We start from the raw sequence: 23888 nt of genomic DNA on the forward strand, positions 1-23888 counted from the left end.
AGAGAAGCTAAGTGGAGTGGTCATCAGCACTCAGCAGCAGTGGCCGAGAGCATGAGGTTGTCTTGTCTTCTCTGGTGTCCTTGCTCATTTATCCTTATACATGGCATCTTTGACCAAAATTTGGAATACTGCATTTTTGGGCAATGTCTCTTTAACAAGGATATTAATGCCATTAAATTTTTGAGGTATTGGAAACTCGGAGATACATTCCCCATTAGTTTAACAAATATAAGCATTGGCTATTGGAGAAAATATTTAAATGCTATTGAAATTAACCACTTCTTAGGAAAAGAAATATTACTAAATTTTCATTTATTGCAGAGTCAGGGCAGTTTGGGTCTTAAATTCATAGAAACTATGACATTTTGAAACATGTGATAAGTCAGGTAGCATTCTCCAGGTAGATAACCTGTACAGCATATTATATTAGCTTATTTGACTAATTGCTAAAATCTTTTTTTCTCCTCCTATCAGAGGTTTTCACAATAACCCAATAAAGTAGCCACTTTATTGACCAATGTGTTGTGGGTTTGGAATGGAACTTGAAGAGGTTAATTGCATTACTCAGAGACACTAAAGGTTAGGCAACAGGGCTGTGGCCAAATCTATTGGACTTTACAACTACCCCACATTCAACCTTAACTTCTGTATTCTAGACTGCTACCCCCTGTCATTTATTGGGATTATTTGTTTCCTTGTTTAGAACCTTATAGGAGATCAAGGTTGAAAGACCTCTGTTGGCAGATGGTCTCTCTACAACTTCTCATGCATCTGTACCTTTACTAATTCCTACCTCTGGGATTTGATGGAAGACCACCAATGAATAACGTGTACTCTCCAGAAATATCTGAAGAAAAGATTGTTTGGCCAGTAATCACATGTAATAACTCACATGTAAGATCACTGTTAAGAAATAGAGTTCATTGTTAAGAGTAGCTGGGAGTTCTTTTGAGTTTTTGCATCCAGGCTTGTTAGGCAAAACAAGTGCAAAAGTGATCACCCCCACTGTCTTAGGGTTCACAATGCAGTGCAGGAGGTCATAAGAAAAAAACAAGTTCTCAAGCTGTTACCCATCTTACCCAGCACTTCCTGTGAGTCAGCGGAGTTCTAACCACTGTGAAGAAGGAAAAGGGCTAGCCTTCCCTGGTGCACAAATGGATCCTGTGCAAGATGCAAGGTATCAGAGGCCACTGGATACTAACGTCCATTCTTTGGAGCCCATGTTGAATATATAATGATGCCTTTACAAGTTTTACTACAAGGAGAAATAGCAATGAACTACAAAGTACGTCTTCATGTGTCCTACATCACTTTGGTGTCACAGGCCCACCCACTCCACCAAATTTCCTCTTGTCTTCTTGGGCATTCCCATGTGATAGCATATGTCAGTTATTAAAGATCATGAACGCCCTCCATTAGAGGTTGGAAGTCCTCAGCTGTGTCAATGGATGGGTAAGAAAGGTAACTGTGTCTCATACACAGGACATGGTAGGAATTTTTCTAATGCCATTAACAAAACACAGGCTTGGGTTTTACAGATTTAAATTGAAAGAAAGAAAACTCAGAAATATTACATTCAGGTTATTGGTGCTGTTATATGATAAGAATTATTGTTTTACCTATTTCTAGAGTGTACATAAAAGTCAGGTTCCTCTGAATTCAGAGCAAACACCAGAAGAGAGAATTCGCACATATACTTTAAGGGGATGCAGTTAAACCCAAAGGAAGGAGTTAACAGAGATATCCTAAGGAGAGGCTGTGAGACAAAAAGGAGGGAATTTGCAAATACACTCCAAAGAGAGGCTGTAAGACAGAAAGGAGGGAATTTGCAGATACACCCTAAAGAGAGGAGCAGAAGCCCTGTAGGAGCAACAGCTGCCCTCAGGTCTGGACTCCTGCTCAGCCATCTCACCACCTCCACAATTTCTTTCCTTGATATTGCTCACAAATATTTCCTTTCTCCTCATCTCTCATTCGACTCTTAATTCAACAAATGGACAAATATCTATTTCCATTGTTCATGCAAGTACTTCCTACTTTTTTCCTCACAGTTAGAAGGCCTGGGATATATGTATTTTTTCAGTGTTATTTTTGAAAATCAGGATAATTCCCTCCCTAAGTTCTAAAACATAATCTATATTTTTAATGAGCAACTTCATAGGCAGTTAAGGCTTTTTCTTTCTCTTTCTTGCTCCACATCTCCTGTGAGTGGGAGAGGCTGAGTGTCGGTGTGGGGAATAAAGAAAATTGGACTCCTACAAGCTTGTTGCTTATTTGTAGGGTCAGAGGTCATGGCCTACTGGACATAGGCTTTTGGGCTTCCACCGCATGCGCAGTCCTGAGCCACAAGTCAGGACTCAGTTTCAATACTTTATGTCTTCTTCACACTCTCTACATCCCAGAGTCTTAGATGAGACAATTAATTGTTCCTGTTCTTGTTTTGAGCCATAGATCATGGTGGAAGTCAGCAGAACTCTAGCAACCATTTCCTAGTCAGACTACGTCCATTTACTAAATAGTGGTCATATTCGCAAATTGTAACTTATACTGCTTGATAATCAGCTTTACTTCAACAATAAAAGATTAAGACTCCTCATGCAGTCTAAAGACAGGGATGTGTCATTACATGGGTCACTTATATTAATTCCAGATAAAAGACAAAGACTGACCCATCTTTCTCTTTCTCTTCCTCACTTCTTCTCCCTTTCAATAAAGGACCTCTCTCATAGGAACTGTCCTGACTACATGTATCTGTTTAGGAATTAGCTTGTTTTCAACTAACATTTGGTATATGCCTTTATGAAAACACTTAGATTCAAGAATAAGAATCTTTTTATTTTATCAGCTCTTACTATGCCAGATATTTTTTTTTATTAACTTGAGTATTTCTTATATACATTTCGAGTGTTATTCCCTTTCCCGGTTTCCGGGCAAACACCCCTCTCCCCCCTCCCCTTCCTTATGGGTGTTCCCCTCCCAACCCTCCCCCCATTGCCGCCCTCCCCCCATAGACTAGTTCACTGGGGGTTCAGTCTTAGCAGGACCCAGGGCTTCCCCTTCCACTGGTGCTCTTACTAGGATATTCATTGCTACCTATGGGGTCAGAGTCCACGGTCAGTCCATGTATAGTCTTTGGGTAGTGGCTTAGTCCCTGGAAGCTCTGGTTGCTTGGCATTGTTGTACTTTTGGGGTCTCGAGCCCCTTCAAGCTCTTCCAGTTCTTTCTCTGATTCCTTCAATAGGGGACCTATTCTCAGTTCAGTGGTTTGCTGCTGGCATTCGCCTCTGTATTTGCTGTATTCTGGCTGTGTCTCTCAGGAGAGATCTACATCCGGCTCCTGTCGGTCTGCACTTCTTTGCTTCATCCATCTTGTCTAATTGGGTGGCTGTATATGTATGGGCCACATGTGGGGCAGGCTCTGAATGGGTGTTCCTTCAGTCTCTGTTTTAATCTTTGCCTCTCCCTTCCCTGCCAAGGGTATTCTTTTTCCTCATTTAAAGAAGGAGTGAAGCATTCACATTTTGATCATCCGTCTTGAGTTTCGTTTGTTCTAGGGATCTAGGGTAATTCAAGCATTTGGGCTAATAGCCACTTATCAATGAGTGCATACCATGTATGTCTTTCTGTGATTGGGTTAGCTCACTCAGGATGATATTTTCCAGTTCCAACCATTTGCCTACGAATTTCATAGACTCGTTGTTTTTGATAGCTGAGTAATATTCCATTGTGTAGATGTACCACATTTTCTGTATCCATTCCTCTGTTGAAGGGCATCTGGGTTCTTTCCATTTTCTGGCTATTATAAATAAGGCTGCGATGAACATAGTGGAGCACGTGTCTCTTTTATATGTTGAGGCATCTTTTGGGTATATGCCCAAGAGAGGTATAGCTGGATCCTCAGGCAGTTCAATGTCCAATTTTCTGAGGAACCTCCAGACTGATTTCCAGAATGGTTTTACCAGTCTGCAATCCCACCAACAATGGAGGAGTGTTCCTCTTTCTCCACATCCTCGCCAGCATCTGCTGTCACCTGAGTTTTTGATCTTAGCCATTCTCACTGGTATGAGGTGAAATCTCAGGGTTGTTTTGATTTGCATTTCCCTTATGACTAAAGATGTTGAACATTTCTTTAGGTGTTTCTCAGCCATTTGGCATTCCTCAGCTGTGAATTCTTTGTTTAGCTCTGAACCCCATTTTTTAATAGGGTTATTTGTTTCCCTGCGGTCTAACTTCTTGAGTTCTTTGTATATTTTGGATATAAGGCCTCTATCTGTTGTAGGATTGGTAAAGATCTTTTCCCAATCTGTTGGTTGCCGTTTTGTCCTAACCACAGTGTCCTTTGCCTTACAGAAGCTTTGAAGTTTTATGAGATCCCATTTGTCGATTCTTGATCTTAGAGCATAAGCCATTGGTGTTTTGTTCAGGAAATTTTTTCCAGTGCCCATGTGTTCCAGATGCTTCCCTAGTTTTTCTTCTATTAGTTTGAGTGTGTCTGGTTTGATGTGGAGGTCCTTGATCCACTTGGACTTAAGCTTTGTACAGGGTGATAAGCATGGATCGATCTGCATTCTTCTACATGTTGCCCTCCAGTTGAACCAGCACCATTTGCTGAAAATGCTATCTTTTTTCCATTGGATGGTTTTGGCTCCTTTGTCAAAAATCAAGTGACCATAGGTGTGTGGGTTCATTTCTGGGTCTTCAATTCTATTCCATTGGTCTATCTGTCTGTCTCTGTACCAATACCATGCAGTTTTTATCACTATTGCTCTGTAATACTGCTTGAGTTCAGGGATAGTGATTCCCCCTGAAGTCCTTTTATTGTTGAGGATAGCTTTAGCTATCCTGGGTTTTTTGTTATTCCAGATGAATTTGCAAATTGTTCTGTCTAACTCTTTGAAGAATTGGATTGGTATTTTGATGGGGATTGCACTGAATCTGTAGATTGCTTTTGGTAAAATGGCCATTTTTACTATATTAATCCTGCCAATCCATGAGCATGGGAGATCTTTCCATCTTCTGAGGTCTTCTTCAATTTCTTTCCTCAGTGTCTTGAAGTTCTTATTGTACAGATCTTTTACTTGCTTGGTTAAAGTCACACCGAGGTACTTTATATTATTTGGGTCTATTATGAAGGGTGTCGTTTCCCTAATTTCTTTCTCGGCTTGTTTCTCTTTTGTATAGAGGAAGGCAACTGATTTATTTGAGTTAATTTTATACCCAGCCACTTTGCTGAAGTTGTTTATCAGCTTTAGTAGTTCTCTGGTGGAACTTTTGGGATCACTTAAATATACTATCATGTCATCTGCAAATAGTGATATTTTGACCTCTTCTTTTCCGATCTGTATCCCCTTGATCTCCTTTTGTTGTCTGATTGCTCTGGCTAGAACTTCAAGAACTATATTGAATAAGTAGGGAGAGAGTGGGCAGCCTTGTCTAGTCCCTGATTTTAGTGGGATTGCTTCCAGTTTCTCTCCATTTAGTTTAATGAAGAATAAGAATCTTATTATTTCAAAACGTTATTAAAAATATCCTAATGCACAGAGTTATAAACTCAGACAACACGGAAAGTCCATAGACTCAATTTAAATTGTAATTACCCGAACTTCCATTTCAATCTGCACCTGTTCTGAGTACCCATGTTTGAATATAGAACTGAGGCCCAACTAAAAGGGGAGGACCCGTTAATTATCAAAGGCCCCTGTGCTCTTTCTTGGTGTTTCTTCAGGTGTGAGGGACCATCTGGTGTCTCTTCCATTCCTGGAATTCCTAGTATTGTCTTAATCTTTGGTTGCTTTCAGAGCTCTTGAACATTGGAAAAACATCATTGATTCTTGTTGAGGTACAGGTTGACACTGAGTCTCTAGGGCTGCCCTTTCCCCAGAGTCTCTTTCCTTTGTATTCCAGACAAGTTGTTCTCTCCTCTCTCCTCCTCTCTCTCTCTCTCTCTCTCTCTCTCTCTCTCTCTCTCTCTCTCTCTCTCTGTATACAGCCTGTCTCTCTCTTTACCTTCTCTTTCTCTTTGTTCTCCTTGGCGAAATCGCTGGCCCTCTTCCTTCAGAGCAATAAACTCAACTCCTGCTAGAGCAGTCTCTCAATAATAATATTTGTTTATATATTTATTTATATAACTTGTTTATGACAAGTTCACAGCTTTAAAGATTAGTATGTTACAGTTTTATCTCTATTAAATTTTAGTCTTACGAATCACAATTATTAGTAGATTTGTTTTTCTGGTCAAAGCAAAAACTATTGACTTTGTATGTGTTTGTATTTGTGTGTCTGTGTGTGTGAGAGAGAGAGAGAGGGTGGGCGGGAGAGAAAGACTGAGAAGAGAGAAGGGAGGTTACTGCATGAGAAGGCTAGGCTGATTCCATGACATAATTCAAATAGGCAGTTAAGGAGACTACACCTAAGAACTCTGTAAGTTCAGCAAAGTGAGTTACTATTAGAAAAAATCTCAGACTAAAGCCTTCAAACCCTGATAATGTTTCTAGTATTCCAATGTGCTTTAAATCAAGCCAAACCCCACAACCCCAAAGTAGTCAAACAAGAAAGGAAGACCCAAACTAGGATGCCTCAATCACACTTAGAAAGGGAAACAAAATGGTCATTTGAGGCAGAGGGATGGAGGAAAGTGGGTAGTAGAGGGGAGGAAGAGGAGGATGGGGTCAGGAAAGCATGTGGGAAAGAGAAGATAGAGACCTACAGGATCATGAGAATTATTGAAATTCTGCAAATGCTAGAGGTTCAGAGCATGGGGTGTGGCATATCTCTAGGAAGTCCCAAAGAACTTGGATGTGTGAGGCTCCTAGGACACAATTGGAGGGATCTTAGCCAAGATGCCTAAGAGTGGGGACAAGGAATCTGAAGAGGTTACCTCCTATAATCAAGCAAAACTTTCAACCCAAAATTTATCCTGTTTAAAAGAAATGTAGGGACAAAAGTGGAGCAGAGACTGAAGGCATGGCCAAACAATAGCCAGCCCAACTTGAATAGCGACCCATGGGAAAGCACCAATCCCTAACACTATTAGTGATATTCTGTTTTGTTTGCAGACATAAGCCTAGCATAACTGTCCTCTGAGTGGTTCTACCGAGCAACTGACTGAAACATATTCAGATATTCACAGACATTGGACAGAGATCAGGAACCCATAAGGAAGAGTTGAGGGAAGCATTGAAAGCCCTGAAGGGGATGGGAAACTAACAGGAGGATCAAGAGAGTCAACTAATCTAGCCCCTGGGAGCTCTCAGAGATTGAGCCACCAACCCAAGAGTGAACACAGGCTCAGCCATGGCCCTGGGCACATGTATGGCAGACATACAGCTCAATCTCTTTGTGTTGTGGTAAAAATCAAAAAGGAACATTTTCTAACACTTCCCAGGAGCTAGATCCATTCACTCTGGCTGCTACTCTACCATGTAGTACACAAGCTGCCTTCCCTTGGCTATCTCCGTTTTAGCCTCCCTGTCTGGTTGGTCCCCACGGTGGTAGAAACCAGGTATGGCGCGCGCGCGCACACACACACACACACACACACACACACACAATCAGCTTGTTTTTGGGCCCTTGTGCATTCTCACTCTAAGCGGCAACAGAACCAGATCAGCAACCTTCAACTACCTCTCAGCCATTTCTTTCCCACACGGTCCTCTTGAGCCTGGTAGAATCAAAGTCCCAGAAACTTGTAATTTAGCAATTAGATTTACATGTTAAATTCTCAATCCACAATCCACACAAAAAATTCACTACCAATTGATACTGATATAAATCACCTACCTAGACACGATAAAAAGCGATCTAGTTCACCTAAAACCAAACCATTCTCCTCCATAGACTCCATTTTGATCTTTCCATTCTCCTCCTCCTCCCTCCTTCCTAGACATTTTCTCTGCCTACCCTTCTTTCTCAACTAATAACAGGCTTTGCCTTATCCTGGAACTGCCTTGCTGCAAAATGGCATAATCCTACATCCATGGCTACCTTTTCTGGCCTCAGTGGAAATTCCTAATTCAGCTAAGACTTGACACACTAGTTTGGGGAAACACTCAGGAGAGTAGCCCATGCTCTTAGAGGAGAAGGGGAAGGTGAAGGACTCTGGGAGAAAGGACCAGGAGTAGGAGTGTGTGCAATATTTAGGATGTAAATTAGTTAATTAATGTTTAAAAAGCCTTGAAGGACACGTTGAAGAAAGTCAGTGGAGTGATCTCAGCCATTGTGGTGTGCATGTCTGCTCCTATGAGATAGGGTGTCAGTAAATAGTCCAATCTGGCATGGTGAATGCTGTCCTGTTTTCAGGTTCAGCCCAGGGCTGGAGTTACAGGCATATGCCATGAAGCCTGGCATGAGTCAATGAGACATGTTTAGAGCCAGAAAACACTGTGTCACAAGGATTCAGGACAGAAGCTTCTTTGGTACAGGCTTTAGAAGGTTTTTCTCAAAGGTATCAGGTCACGTTCCAGCAGAGTGAAATCATTTTCAAGCTCTGAATCCATTCCTATAAATTACAGGGATGTATATTAATGGAAGTGTGAGTTGTATTCTGGACATTTATGAATTTCAAGGTGTATTATAAAAGCCATAGGTTACACTGAGAGCAATCCATGTGACAGTTGGTAACTATTTAAGCAGCTGGGGATCAAGGAAGCTTATTGTTTACTTTTTCTTTGCTTGTGAAGCAGCCATAGCCAGCCATCAAATGGATGCAACATATGGTGTAGATAGAAATTACAGATCAGAGAAACACCAAAGGGTTCGGGGAGAATGAAGGAACTTTGTGTGGCCTGTCCATATTTCCATGTCCTTCCCTTCCCCTTACACATATGCAAACCCTAAATTTTAACCCTAATTCAAAGAGTTCATTTTACTCGGATCCATCTTTAAATGACCATTGACAAGAAGAGCATCTCTCCTGCTTCTTAAGAGAAGGCTCCTGCATCCTTTGAGAAGGAACTCAAAGATCACACTCAGTCTTAAGGGCATATTTTTCTGATCTGTCTTTCTCTCCTCACCCCATGTTTACACCCACATTCATCCTATTTGATGGGTGAATACCTAGGAGCATGCACTGAAATGTGGTCTGTTGAGACAGAGTCCTGTGTGTAAGTTTTTCCAAAAATCTATTGTGTTCTTCCATTTAAAAGTCCTTTCTTCATGATACGACCAAGAATTCATTAGGTATCTTGGCTGCCCTTGGCTTCAGTGGACTCTAAGTGCAGAAGAAATGGGCATCGAGCTCCAGTCTACTGAGCTCTAAACATTAATTACCACATTAGCTCCAAAGCAGTCATTCCAAGAAAAGTAAGGAGACCCTGTAAAATAGGCTGGAGTCAAGTCAAGCCAGGGAAGATTTAGGCAGGATATGAAATGTTTGAAAACCAAATGTTCAAAGCAAAAGTTGTTAGGATTCTTGTTAAATATTCAATTTTGATGGGGTTTACAAAACCCCAGATGATTTTGTTGGAAAACTCCAATATCTTTGTAAACATCAGCTTTGCTCAACTATCCAAGACAAGGTCTTTATTTTCATTTTCAACAAATATCTTTTATTTTTAATGGTCCATATGGAGATGAGTTAGATTTTTGTCCCTGGGCAGTTGGTTTGTGTCCTGTCGATTGTTTTTATTATTAAGGCTGGTATTTGACATCACACATATCCTCTTGGGGAGACTGTTGTCACTTGACAACTCTTAATGAAAAGGAAGCATACTGTCTTTTACTGAACAATGTATTCTATAAACTTGTTCCGAGAGCCAAACCTTGGCATCTCACAGGAATTATTGAAGACCAATAAGAATTTTGGAGTTGCCTTTCATGGCTACAAGTTCTTCGTCTTCACTTAAAATTAGCTTAGGGTATATCTGGGAGATGGAAAGAACACACTTTGGGGATCCTTAAGAAATGCTGTTGTACTTGATGAAAATACTATCATCTTCCGCCTAACTAAACACTTAAATAAAAGACTTTAGGGATAAAAAAAAAATAGGCTGGAGTCTATGACTGAACGGATCTTCTGGGCATCAATGAGAATGTGAGTTCAGGAAAACCACCACGAACCCTTGTTAGCACTTTTGCAGTTTAGAAAGCTTGGGAATCTCCTTTTATTTTACTAGAGTTAAACTAGAATCTTCACATGACTTAAGGGGCTGAGGGATAAATTTGGAAACATTTGCCTATATGCCTCTTAAATTTGGTGGGTGGTGGTTAAGAACTTGAGGAATAGGAACTCCAGTTCCCTCTGTGATCCATGATGTGTGGTTCATGATCTAGGTACCTGTATGTGCTGTAGTGACTGAGGATACTGTTCTCTGGGACTTGATTCTTTCTGCTGTATCACTGTGTGTCACAGGATATCTAGTGATGGAAGGGACATTAGTCACATTTTCCAATAACTTAGTACCTATTAGAAGCAGAAAGAAAAGTTTCTTAAGAAACCTACACCTAGATAGCTTAAGGTATAGGTGAAGACCTGAGCTATATGTGTTTGTGTGTGTGTGTGTTTGTGTGTGTGTGTGTGTGTGTGTGTGCATGTGTGTGTGTGTGAGAGAGAGAGAGAGAGTTTAAACTAAGGCCTACAAATCCATCCTCCTCAGATATACAGATTCTTCAGGTATTGAGTAGATCTGGGTGTGATTTCCTGTGTTGCTTCTTGTCTTAGTTAGAGTTTTACTTTTGTCAACAGACACCACTACTTAGGAAAATCTTATAAGGACTACATTTAAATTGGGGCTGGTTTTCAGAATCAGATGTCCAATCCATTATCGTCAAGGCAAGAATAGGGCACCATACAGGCAGGCATGGTACAGGAGAAGCTCAGATTTCTGTAGCCTCATCTAAGGGTAAAAGAACACTAACATCCAGGCAGGTAGGGTAAGGTTCTTAATGCCCAAACCAACAGTACCCCACCTACTCCAACAAGGCCACACCTATTGCAACAGAGCCCCTTCTAAAAGTGTCACTAATAGGCTGAGGATATATAAGCCCTCACACTTCTCATTTACTGTCTTTCCTCCTTAATGCTGCTTACAGTTGTGTCTGTAGAACTGACGCCCAGTTATGGCTTCCTTGGCAGATACAGGACCTTGGCCTGCTGGTTCAAATTCTAATATTTGGAATGAGGATGTTGATTTCTTTGAAAAGTTAGGTAATTGGGACAATATAAAAAGGAAGATAACCATGTTGTCTATGTCCCACATGCCAATGAATTTGAGAGTGGCTCTGATATAAATATGGGGGAGTTATGAGACGAGAGTTTAGGATGCCAACAACAGAACTGACCTTTCTTATTATTCATCAGAAGAATGTGTGATAACCTAGGCACTCTTACAGATCCAAGACAAGAATTTCTTTCTAGTGTTCTGGTACTTGGTTCTCAGAGTCTTGCTTGGAGAAAATAATCAAGCACACACAGGAATAACATGATATAAGGACTTTTTTTGGATATAAAGAAAGAGAAAAGTCTAGGACACAACATACTATAAGTAACAGTCTCCTTCAAGTAATATGACAAATGGATTCTCTTCTTCTTCTTCTTCTTCTTCTTCTTCTTCTTCTTCTTCTTCTTCTTCTTCTTCTTCTTCTTCTTCTTCTTCTTCTTCTTCTTCTCCTCCTCCTCCTCCTCCTCCTCCTCCTCCTCCTCCTCCTCCTTCTCCTTCTCCTTCTCCTTCTCCTTCTCTTCTCCTCCTCCTCCTCCTCCTCCTCCTCCTCCTCCTCCTCCTCCTCCTCCCCCTCCTCCTTCTTCTTCTTCTTCGTGCTCAGCGGCAACAGAGACGGTAGATCCGGCCATTGATTCGACACACCCAAGAGAGCCATTCTCCAGAAACACAGGTTCCGATTCTGCAAGAGCAGGTCGAGCCTGCTGGGGAAACAGACATCATAGGAAGTACTTAGTGCCTGACAACAGGGAGGAAGAATCTTGGGCAACATTCGTGCTGTGTGAAGTGGGCTCGCTGCCTTGATTGTTAGTGACAGCAGCATGAACAATCATGATCAATAGGAATAAATACAAATAGTAATCACAAAACTAAAGACCGATGCCCTTTTGTCTTAATTTTGTTATCATTTTATGCGTGCCTGCTATTACATAAATACTTACACACACATCTCCAACTTTTACAATGTAATAGACAAAATAAAATGCAAGTCTAGTCATTTAGATCTAGAAAAAAACAGTCACTGAGTCTTCTTATATATTAAACCCCATGATATTCACAAACAAATTTTGCAGCAATAAATTGACCTATTTGTCTCTTGCTGTGAAATGAGGAACATAAAGAAGAAGTTAAATGGGTGACCAAAATTCAGAGCATACCCCACACCTTCTCTCTCCTCCATGTCTCTAGTATGATGACGTCTCTCACCTGCATCTTGGAGAGCAGTGCCTTTATCTCCTCCAAAGAATACGGAAATATCCTGGTCCTCCATGTCCAGCTGCTCCTGATCTGGAGCTTCCTTAGGGCTTCCTTGGGGAGATTCTGCCTGGGTGTGGAGGCCAGCAGAAGAAGGGCAGTGAGCAGAGTGAGTGTCCTCATGGCTGTGGGTTTCCTAAGGGATGAAAAAATGTCAGGAATCGTGCGTGTGTGTGTGTGTGTGTGTGTGTGTGTGTGTGTGTGTGTGTGTTTGTGTGTGTGGCTTTCTGTGTATATGGGGGTGGATGTAAAGAGAAGAATTTGAGATAGACCCTGCAGGTAGAAAGTGTCTACATTGATAAGGAAAGGGATTTGTTCTCAAAAACTTCTTGAGACATTTGATCTCACAGCATCCCTCATAACAAAATATGGTCCAGTGTTTGGTGGCTACTTTTGACTTAACCTGGTGAGGCTGAGGAGGACCCTGCTATGGTTTCCTGTTACCGTTTGGATTATGTACTTATATTTAAATGAGTATTTATATTTTAATGTTAAAAAGGAGAAAAGGAACAGCACTTTCATGCATTAAGTCTAAGGACCAATTCCTCTAAATCTCTGAAGGTGTATTCTTATCTTATGACTGAAGGTGACATTCAGGGGTAACACCTGAATCCAGATGATGTAGAGAGTCAATGCTTATTGACCACATTGACCTTATCTCAAGTAAAGCAAAGACCTGGAGATAAGAAGTAAAAGCATAAAGCTAGTAGAATACAACTCAGAACTAGGTCTGTAAAGTGATGTCTTGCAGGAAACCAAAAGTTTTGGGAACGAGGCAGGTGGCCAAGGGGGATTATGGGATACCACTGGGCTTTGCAGCCCTTAGAGTCTTTGCACAGGTGAGGAAATAAACATCATGGTGAGGTAGCAAGCTAGAACATGGGGGTAAAAGTTAGCAAAGAGTACATTTGGAAAGAAACTAATACCCAAAATATATAGACAATGTGTGCAACTCAGTAGCCAAAGCAAAGCAAAATAAGAGATATTTCTTTTACTACACAGACATTTTAAGGATTATATTGTTATCCCTACTGCAATGACAAGGGTGACATTTGTGTTTTGTGAAAGCTTTTTGAGTTTCCCCTTAACCAGTAATTACTGTCCTTTTCAGATACCAGAGCCCCAGATAGAAGAACACTAGAAGGGGGTCTCATGACATGGCCTCCTTCAGAGCACCCTTGCCTTTAGGGAGTCCCTTGCACCTAGGCCTCAGTGACATACCCATACTTTCAAAATTACATTCATTACTTGCAGACCTTTGGCATATGCAAGGAGAGCAGAGCAAGAGACACAGTGCTCTTCTTTCCAGGCCTTGGGATACAGGAGCAGCTGAAACATCTTGGACAGACTTCTCCTATTTAAGTGTCACTTGTGATGTCTTAATTTTTTGTGGTTAATTTCTATTGGATACCTCAAACACCTGTGGTGCAAGGGCAGTTAGGCAATTTAGAAAAGCTGTGGGCAAAGCAGGGCTTACAAAAAGGAGTCTTATTTATCTAGTCCAACACTATATAACATCCATTTGCCCAACACTCCAAGGAGTTTGCGCTGCATAGCTCTGTGGCAGAAGTTTAAACTCTGGTATCAGAAAGTGTGAGAGAGTGCACAGGAAATGTGTGGCTTGCAAATGAGGATTTAGGCTTTGTGGAGATGACTAGAATACATATTCAATGAGCAGAAAGAGAAGGAATTGAAAACTAGTTCTCAGTGAACCTACCTAGGACCTAAGTTTAACTGTTGGAACTAGTTAAGCCTTTCAGCAGAGCAAGGACACTATACTATATTGAGATTATATATAAGTTCTCCTGCAGGTTCTAATGGAGTCACCCATGTGATTGAAGTATCTATTTTAAGTCATACTCTGAAAGAACAGCATGCAACAGGTCTTGGCCACTAATAAGGCTAAAGAGTTCTCCAGAGCCATAGGGGCAAAACATTCGTGCCCTTGTTCCTTGAGATATAATGTCTTCTGAATGTCCCACTGGCTGGACATATGGCAGAGAGAATGGAGCTAGCTCCTCTTACCAAGTGGTATGTGATCAGAGGCATTATGCCTAAACCAGTACTGGCCATGTAGAAAGACTATGTTAGACCCAGGATGATCAGAATGGACCTCCATGTTGGAGATGCATTGACTTTGCACCATACCGTCTATAAGAGAAAAATAGTGCTTTGACATGGCCTCAAATCCTCTGACACTGCTGTTGGAATGCAGGCTTGTCTCAGCTCCTCTTGAGCATAAACATTGTAATTTCTGTCGAGTAGCAAAAACTCACACAGGTCCACATGCTGCATTTTTCTCCAAGATTTAAGTGTTAATATGTCATTTTTTTCTTTACTAGATGTGGCCAGAATGCATAAGTCTTAGTAAAAATGTTTTCTAAAGATTTATTTATTTTATATTTATAGATGGTTGTGAGCCACCATGTGGTTGCTGGGAATTGAATTCAGGACCTCTGGAAGAGCAGTCAGTACTCTTAACCACTGAGTCATCTCTCCAGTCCAAGTCTTAGTAAGATTGACGTATGGAAGTCATACTCCCAAAGGTTATGACATTGTCAAGTGGAGTCTTCTGTTAGGGGATTTGATTAAAAAAGAAGAGGCCCCAGGGTAGGGTAGTTCTTTTATAAAAGAAGCTCAGGGAACCAACTTGCCCTTTGAGAAAGTGCTGATATTTTCTGAAAATGTCATTTATAAGTCAGGAAATTGGCTATTGCCAAGAGCAAATCTTTTGTCACTTTTATTTGAGACTTCATATCACCCAGTACTGTAGGAAATGGTACCACCTCTGTGTATAGTATGATGATTATATGACTTGGTATGTGGTATCTTATTATCAAAGACCAATGGACTAAGGCAGATGTTTACACGGGAAGCCATTTCCCATACTTTATGGTTGTTGGGGGAGGCACAGGGGAAGAATTGAGGGCTCTTACAGTGGTAGACCAGAACTATTTTTGTGCCACTTTCTTGGGAAAAATTTTTGGTTCATAATGTTTAAAAATATCCATCATGAAATGCCCCTCTTCTTCAGAAAGGTTGATATTCTGTTGTACTGAGCCTGGATGGGTGGTTTTACACTTAACATTTGCTCTCAGCTCACAGCCCATCTCACTCTTCCTTCTCACACCAGTACCAGCTTGCCATGCTGGAGTGCTTTTCTCCACTTTCACCTCCAAATCCTAGAGAACCACTCATCTCTGAGCCCTCGGCACTGACCAATGTCCAAATGATAAATATGAGGTAGAACCCATGTGTGTGTTGTTTGAAATCCATTTCTTCTTGTAATGATATCTTACACAGCAGTAGGAGAGCAGGGCATGTTCAAGTACATACTCAGTGAAAGAAGGTTGGACTTTCGATGATCACTTTGAATGTCAACCTTTGCTTTGTCAATACATTGACAAAGTGGGGACTTCATCTTTTCACGTAAGAATCTAGTATCTAAGAATGACCCAGATACACATCCTAGATAAGTGGCAAACGGTCTTGAACTGCTTGAGATGTTTTGATGAACTACTTGCTATTCACTGTTTATCCAGATTTCTACTATGGGGCTGTGGGAACAGGTTGCAACCCAAGTGGGTTTCAGGTCTGTGTCCTTGAAGAGGGATATAGAGGGGTGTGCTTTATGTCTTTGGTGATTTCTAGAATAAGAGAAAAACTAGCAAGTGTTCTTTTCCTAGGATTTCAAACTACAAAACCTTTCCTAGATCTTCCCTTCATACTCTTTGCCTTCATATTAGCGCCATCAGGAACAGAAAGAGAAAGAAAGGCCAGGGCAACACTTTTATTTCCTGAACCAACCAGTTTTTCTAACCTCTTATGGTTCTCAAGAAACTGAGTGAAAATTCTGAGGTGGGAGTTGTTCATGAACTGCGAATCTAAGACTCCAAATTAATACATGTAGGAAGTATGATCTTTCCTAACAGAGAACGTCTGACATGTACAATTGTTCTGTGTACACACTGGGCATCAGAGTTCTGAGCTGACTCTCAAGGACGACTTTAATAAGGAACATTATCAAAGAAGCAGGGTCATCCACCTGAGGGGGCAGGAAGGCAGAGGAATAGGTTACAAACCTAGAGTTTAGGTTAACACCCAAACGGCGGAGAACTAGACAATGGCATGTGTGTAGGCATGTGGTCATTGGCTAGAGGGCTGAAGAGAATGAGGAGAAGGTCACTGTCACCTAAGGGGTCCAAGTATTAAGAAGCTGGGAAGGTGAACATCTGGGCCACATTAGAGAGTCTATTCCTTAATCTGAAAATTTCTTAAATGATCTGTGGAACTTTGAGTGGCAAAGGAAAGTTGTGAAGGACAGGAAAATATGATGTCTTAATCCCTTATATTCTGTTTCTGAATTTAGAAAGAGTTCAGAAGACCGAACTTTCAAACTTTCAAACTTTCAAAGCGAAATATACTATGCTTTATGTACTGTAGCTCTGTATATTGTACATTATTGCCAGGAGATATCTCTCAGTATGTTGGTGGATAAAAAGAAATGATACATGTGTGTAAACACTCTGTGTGAGTCTGTTTGTGTGTAGGAAGTTGAGGGAGAAAGAGAGAGAGAGAGAGAGAGAGAGAGAGAGAGAGAGAGAGAGAGAGTTTGTGTGTGTACATAGTGAAACAGTACTCAACCATAAAAAGATGGAATTTTTATAACTGAGATGGCTCTGGAGGACACTTACTGTGTACTATCCAGACACACACACAGTGAAGAACAACACGTTCACATATATCCATAGTAAGAAGCAATTTAATGGGATGTCAGAATAGAATACTTGCAACTAGAGGCTGACGAGGTCAAGGTCGATGACAGTAGGTTGGTCATCAGGTACAGAATTACATATACATAGAAGCAATGAGTTGTGGTGGACTCTTACATAATAGCATGGTCGGAAATAATAACGGATTATGCATTTCAAAACACTCTGTATAGTACAGTAGAATTTTAGTGTTTCACCATAACAGAATTATAAATACCTGAGGTGACAGATATGCTAATGCCACACTTTATCATTTCACAATATGCACATACTGGCATAAACACTTATCATTATGAATCCAGTATTTTTACCACTGCAGTAGGTCAGTTTAAAAGACATGAACGCTCTCATTTTACAAGACAATTTCACCCTAAACTGCAAAAGGGGAAGGAAGACTACATGAGCTTATTGCATCCAGGGAGAAGAATTTGCAACAGGCAGAGATGTTGGAATAATCTCTCTGGAGATAAAGACAAGAGAGGCTTTTAGTTCTGTCAGCTAGTGGAGAGGCCTCAGAGAACTTTAGACTATTACATTTCAGAAGGTTGACTCCACATTAGTCTGAATTGTTAAATTCATTTGGACCAGGTCACAAGTGCCTTGTTTAAAGTCTTATGGGAATGTGGTATCTGCGTATTATGTTTGCATAGTGAGTACTCTGTAATATTTGAGGGTAAAAGGATTACACTGGCTAGAGTTAGACTTAATCTACTAGCTCAGTCACTAGAGCTGGCATATGCCATGGTTACCATAGACTACCAAGTAAGATGCTTCTCGAATTCTGCCTTCCCCAAAGTGTGAGGAGGGCATTCAATTCTCCCAGTATGGTTCTGTTCGTATTGAATGCCCACATGAATGACTGCTGGGAACTCACACCATCTGTGCTACTAGAAGCTGCAACGTACAAGGTCACCATCACTGCTGTCCTTTCATCCATACATGGTTTTCCCTTAAGGAGTGGGTGATGATTTAGAGTCTAACACTTAGCACCCTGCAGAATCACTGGAGAATCAGGATGAAAGGAAAACTGTCCACAGACATTTTTTTTATTTTTCTTGGCTTTCTCTTCCAAGTTGCATTAAGCTCTCCAAAGCTATAAGGTAACTCACTTGAGTATACCTTGCAGAGAGCACTGGACTCATTAGACAGGCCCACTTTCTGTACATGAAGTTTTCTGTATAGAAAATATATTTTGTCTATACAAGTGTTGACACTGCAGATAACATGCACATCACAAAGTGGGATGCCTTTGTTTTCATTGTACCCATTCTATCTCTGACTAACCTTCTCTAATATTGGTAAAGTTGTCTCCACAGAGCCATAACAACCCACAGCTTAATACAGGCATGGTTCATTGAAACTTCAACACGTTTAAAGAATATATTAGTTCTCTAAAAAATTAGATTTTAGAACTTTATAAACCTGAGGCCCAAAGTGGTTGCTTTTCTTAACATAAAATCAATGTCTTTGAGAATGAGTCAAACTACAGGAAGGAAGAGTGAGAAGTCAGGAGAGGCATGTGGCAGGATCAGAAGCATTCTGAGCTTTCTTTACATTTGTGTCTCAACCCAGAGTCATCCTTAAATTGTTAGTATTTGGAGCCTGTATTTTGCAAGTAAAAGCTAAATTATTTGTTCATCTGCAAAAGGTTACCTTGAAGGTACTGAGACTATATATCCAGAGTCTTGACTGAGCCTTGTGGAGAACATCAAAAGAATGCAAACACACAGGAAGCATAGTGCAAGCAATTTATTGGAGATAAAAGAGAAGCAATGGAGTGGTCATCAGCACTCAGCACCAGTGGCCCGAGAGCACAACGTTATCTTGTCTTCTTTGGTGTCCTTGCTCATTTATCCTAATATGTAACACCTTTGACCAAAATTTGGGACACTACTTTTTTCGGTGGCATCTCTTTAACAAGGAGATTAATGTCATAAAATTTTTGAGGTATGTGGAACTCGGAGATACATTCCCCATTAGTTTAACAAATATAAGCATTGACTATTGGAGAAAATAGTTACATGCTATTGAAATTGACCACTTCTTATGTAATGAAATATTACTAAATTTTCATTTATTGCAGAGTTGGGGCAGCTTGGAGTCATAACTTCATAGAAACCATGACATTTTGAAATGCATGATAAACCAGGTAGCATTCTTCAGGCAGGTAACATGTACAGCACAACATATTCCCTTATACTGACTAATTGCTAAGATCTTTTTCTCCTGCTATCAGAGGTTTTCACAATAACCCAATAATGTAGCCACTTTATTGACCAATGGGTTGTGGGTTGTAATGGGACTTGGAAGAGGTCAATTGCCTTACTCATAGACGATAAATGTTAGGCAATGGATGTGGCCAAATCTATTGTACTTTACCACTGCCCCACATTCCAAGTTAACTTCTGTGTTTTACAGAGATACCTTTTACCATTTAGTGAGATTATTTTTTTCCTTGTTTAGAACCTGATAGGGGATCAAGGTTTAATGACATCTGTTGGCAAGTGGTCTCTACATCTTCTCTGTAAGTTCTAGTTCTACTGATTCACTCCTCTGCAATTCCTTATGAGACCACCAATAAATAACATGTATTCTCTAGAAATATCTGAAGAAAAGATTGTTTGGCCAGTTTTCACAAGTACTAACTCACATGTCAGATCACTGCTCAGAAATAGAGCCCATTGTTAATAGTAGCTGAGAGTTCTTTTGAGTTTTTGCATCCAGGCTTGTCAGGCAAAACAAGTGCAAAAGTGATCATCCCACCTGTCTTAGGGTTCACAATGCAGTGCAGGAGGACATAAGAAAAACAGGTTCTCAAGCTGTTACCCATCTTACCCAGCACCTCCTGTGGGTCAGCGGAGTTCTAACCCTGTGAAGAAGGAAAAGGGCTAGCCCTCCCTTGTGCACAAATGGATCCTGTGCAAGATCTGAGGTTTCAGATTGGATGTTAACTTCCCTTCTTTGGAGCCCATGTTGAATATATGATGATGCTTTTACAAGATTAATACAAGGAGAAATAACAATGAACTACAAAGCACTCCTTCATTTTTCCAACATCACTTTAGTGTCTCTGGCCCACCATGCATATGTGCATGTATATATTCATGTAACAATTATAATTTCAGACAAGATAGTACGTTGCTCTTCATAAATATAATAAGTTAGCACTGTTGCCCATGTTTTACAATATTTTCAAAAGCTTATAGTAGTCAGTGTCATTGACTCCATAGTTTATAAGTTCTCTTACATTCCCACTGTCTTGTAAACCTTGGGATTTCTGTGTTAGCGATTTCCTGGTATAAACACATGCCATCTATTACCAGTGCCTGAGTCAAGGTCTTTCTGTCCAAGCATGGTTCTCATGACCCTTGTCATTGTGACATAACCCTTAGGACATTTGCCCTGCAAGTACACAGGAAGCAGGAAGCAGGTGGTGACACTGAGTCACAGACAGCCAAGTGACTTTGTTGACACTGAGGATATTTTTCCTGTGCTATTCTTCCTTTTCTCCTTCTGCCCTTCTGAAGGGGATGTTCCTTCCATCCTCAGACAACGCTCGTATTGTAACGGAAGACCCAGCGTTGATCCTGAACCCTTACCTCTAACCTTGAGCCTGACTGACTTGTGTGCCAACTTTTTTCTCTGCTTCTGTACTCTTCAGACTGTACCCTCACACAGTGCCTGACCCCACGATGGGACCATAGCCTTCAGTGCTTCTTTCTTTTCTCACTCACCATGAATATGCCCACAAACATTTCTTCCTTTTTTTCTAGTTTTTTATTGAAAATATTACTTTTCATACAAAGTATTCTGATTACTGTTTCCCTGCACACATCTTCTCTAAAACCTTGCTCACAACTCTAAAGCCATGCCCCCCCTCAAGCAGCAGGTAAACAAAACCAATAAACAAAAACAAAAAATGGGCAGGAGACACTGGTACACATGCAGACACATAAATGCACAATACGGATAAAACCCACGAAATTGGAAACTATTTATGTAAGCAGAAGAATAGTAAGGTTAAAGAAAAAAGCCAGATCTGGTGCTTGTGATATAGTCCTTAATACTGATAGCTGAGAGGGGGAGGCTGTAAGTGTGAGGTCAGTTTCTTGGTCTACAATGTGAGTTTCAGGACAGTCAGGGCCACACAGAGTAATCCTCTTTCAATCTCTCTCCCATGAATTGCCAAACAAGGTTATAGGAAACAAAAATATCTCCAAAAACACCTTTGAGTTAGGTAACATGAATATTTCTTAAGGAAGAATTTTCTTTGCTCAACTTTCACAGGACAATTGGGTTACTGATGCTGTTATATGGTAAGAAGCATTATTTTACCTATTTCTAGAGTGTACAAAAAAGTCAAGTTCCAGTGACTTCACAGCAAACACAAGAAGAGAGAATTTGCAGTTAAACCCAAAGGAAGGAATTAACAGAGATATCCTAAGGAGACGCTCTGTGACCAGAAGGAGAGAATTTGAAGATACACCCTAAAGAGAGGCCCAGAAGCCCTGTCCTGTAGTAGGCCCTCAGGTCTGGCCTCCTGCTCAGCCATCTCACCACCTTCACAATTTCTTTCCTTGATATTGCTCACAAATATTTCCTTTCTCCTTGTCTCTCATTCGATTCTTATTTCAACAAAAGACAAACATCTGTTTCCATTGTCCCTACAAGTATTTCTTACTTATTTCCTCATAATTAAATGCCTGGAGTACATGTATATTTTTCAGTGTTATTTTTGAAAATCAGGATTATTCCCTCCCTAATGGCTAAAATTTATTTTATATTTTAATGCACAACTTCATGGTCACTTAAGGCTTTTTCTTTCTCCTTCTTGCTCCACATCTCCTGTGAGTGGGAGAGACTGAGTGTCAGTGTGGGGAATAAAGAAAATTGGACTTCAGCAAGCTTGTTGCTTATTGGTAGGGTCAGAGGTCATGGCCTACTGGACATAGGCTTTTGTGCTTCCACCGCATGCGCAGTCCTGAGCCACAAGTCAGGACTCAGTTTCAATACTTTGTCTTCTCCTAACTCTCTGCATCCCAGAGTCTTGGATGAGTTAATTGTTCCTGTCCTTGTTTTGTGCCACAGACCAGGGTGGAAGTCAGCAGAACTCCAGCCACCATTTCCTGGTCAGACCATGTCCATTTACTAAATGATGGTCATATTTGCAAATTATGACTCACAATGCCTGATAATCAGCTTTACTTCAACAATAAAACATTAAGACTCCTCATTCAGTCTCAAGGACAAGGGTGTGTCATTACCTGGGTCACTTACATTAATCCCAGATAAAAGACAAAGACTGTGACCCATCTTTCTCTTCCTCATTTCTTCCCCCTTTCAATAAAGGACCCCTTTCACGGGAACTGTCCTGACTAGGTATATCTGTTCAGGAATTAGCTTGTTTTCAACTAACGTTTGTTATTTGCCTTTATGAAGACACTTAGATTCAAGAATAAGAATTTTAGTTTTTCAAAATTTTATTAAAAAAATTCCTAGTGTCCAGTTTTATAAACTCAGACAACGCTGAAAGTCCATAGACTCAATTTAAATTGTAATGAACTGAACTTCCATTTCAAGCTGCACCTGTCCTGAGTTCCCATGGTTTGTTTTAGAACTAAGGCCCAGCTAAAAGGGGAGGACCCTTTAATTATCAAATACCACAGTGCTCTTTCTTGGTGTTTGTTCAGGTGTGAGAGAACGTCTGGTGTCTCTTGCATTCCTGGAATTCCTAGTATTGTCTTAATTTCTGGTTGCTCTCAGATCTCATGGACATTGGAAGCAAATCATTGATTCTTGTTGAGGTACAGGTTGACACTAAGTATGTAGGGCTGCATTTCCCCAGAAGCTCTACCCTTTTTATTCCAGACAAGTCATTCTCTCATCTCTCCACCTCTCTCTTTCTGCATGCAGCCTGTCTCTCTTCCTCTTTCCCCTTCACTCTCTCTTTGTTCTCCTTGGCTAAATCACTGACCTCCTTCCTTGGGAGCAATAGACTCAACTCCTGCTAGAGCAGTCTCTCAATAATAATATTTGTTTATATCCTTATTTATATAAGTTGTTTATGACAAGTTAGCAACTCTTACAAGATTAGTATTTTACAGTTTTATCTCTATTGAATTTTAGACTTAAGAATCACAATTTTTAGTAGATTTGTTTTTCTGGTCAAAGCAACCATTAAAAACTATTGACTCTGTGTGTGTGTGTGTGTGTGTGTGTGTGTGTGTGTGTGTGTGTATTTGTGTGTGTGTGTGTGTGTGAGAGAGAGAGAGAGAGAGAGAGAGAGAGAAATAGAGAGAGACTAACTTGAATCTAGCCAAAACACACAGACCCAGACAAGAAAGGAAGATCCAAACTAGGATGCCTGAATCACACTTAGAAAGGGAAACAAAATAGTCATTAGAGTGCGAGGGATGGAGGGAAGTGGGTAGTAGAGGGGAGGAAGAGAAAGATGGGGTGGGGCAGAAAAAGGTGTGGGAAAGACACTATAGAGGCCTAGAGGTCAGGAGAATTAATGAAATGTGCAAATGCTAGAGGTTCAGGGCAGGGGATTGGGGGATATCTCCAGGAAGTCCCAAAGAACTGGGATGGGTGAGGCTCCCAGGAGTCAATTGAGGTAATCTTAGCCAAGATGCCCAACAGTGGGGACACGGAATCTGAAGAGGTTACCTCTTATAGCCAAGCAAATCTTTCAACCCAAAACTTGTCC

At 40.7% G+C, this 23888-nt stretch overlaps 1 protein-coding gene and 1 pseudogene across 1 annotated transcript; one reads left to right on the top strand and one right to left on the bottom strand.

The window, feature by feature from the left end:
* The window catches only part of Erich1 (glutamate-rich 1), a gene marked incomplete at its 5' end in the record, with an annotated part of 52793804 nt that overhangs the window by 47721207 nt on the left and 5048709 nt on the right, over nt 1-23888 (top strand).
* Nucleotides 11419-13738, bottom strand: Defa31 (defensin alpha 31; annotated as a pseudogene). Its single transcript, NR_172011.3, is given in 3 exon segments — nt 11419-11857; nt 12360-12543; nt 13664-13738. The product of NR_172011.3 is annotated as a defensin alpha 31, transcript variant 1, non-coding (transcript).

Source organism: Rattus norvegicus, chromosome 16 (assembly GCF_021556685.1).
Source record: "Rattus norvegicus strain SHRSP/BbbUtx chromosome 16, alternate assembly SHRSP_T2T, whole genome shotgun sequence".
NCBI classification, from domain to species: domain Eukaryota; kingdom Metazoa; phylum Chordata; class Mammalia; order Rodentia; family Muridae; genus Rattus; species Rattus norvegicus.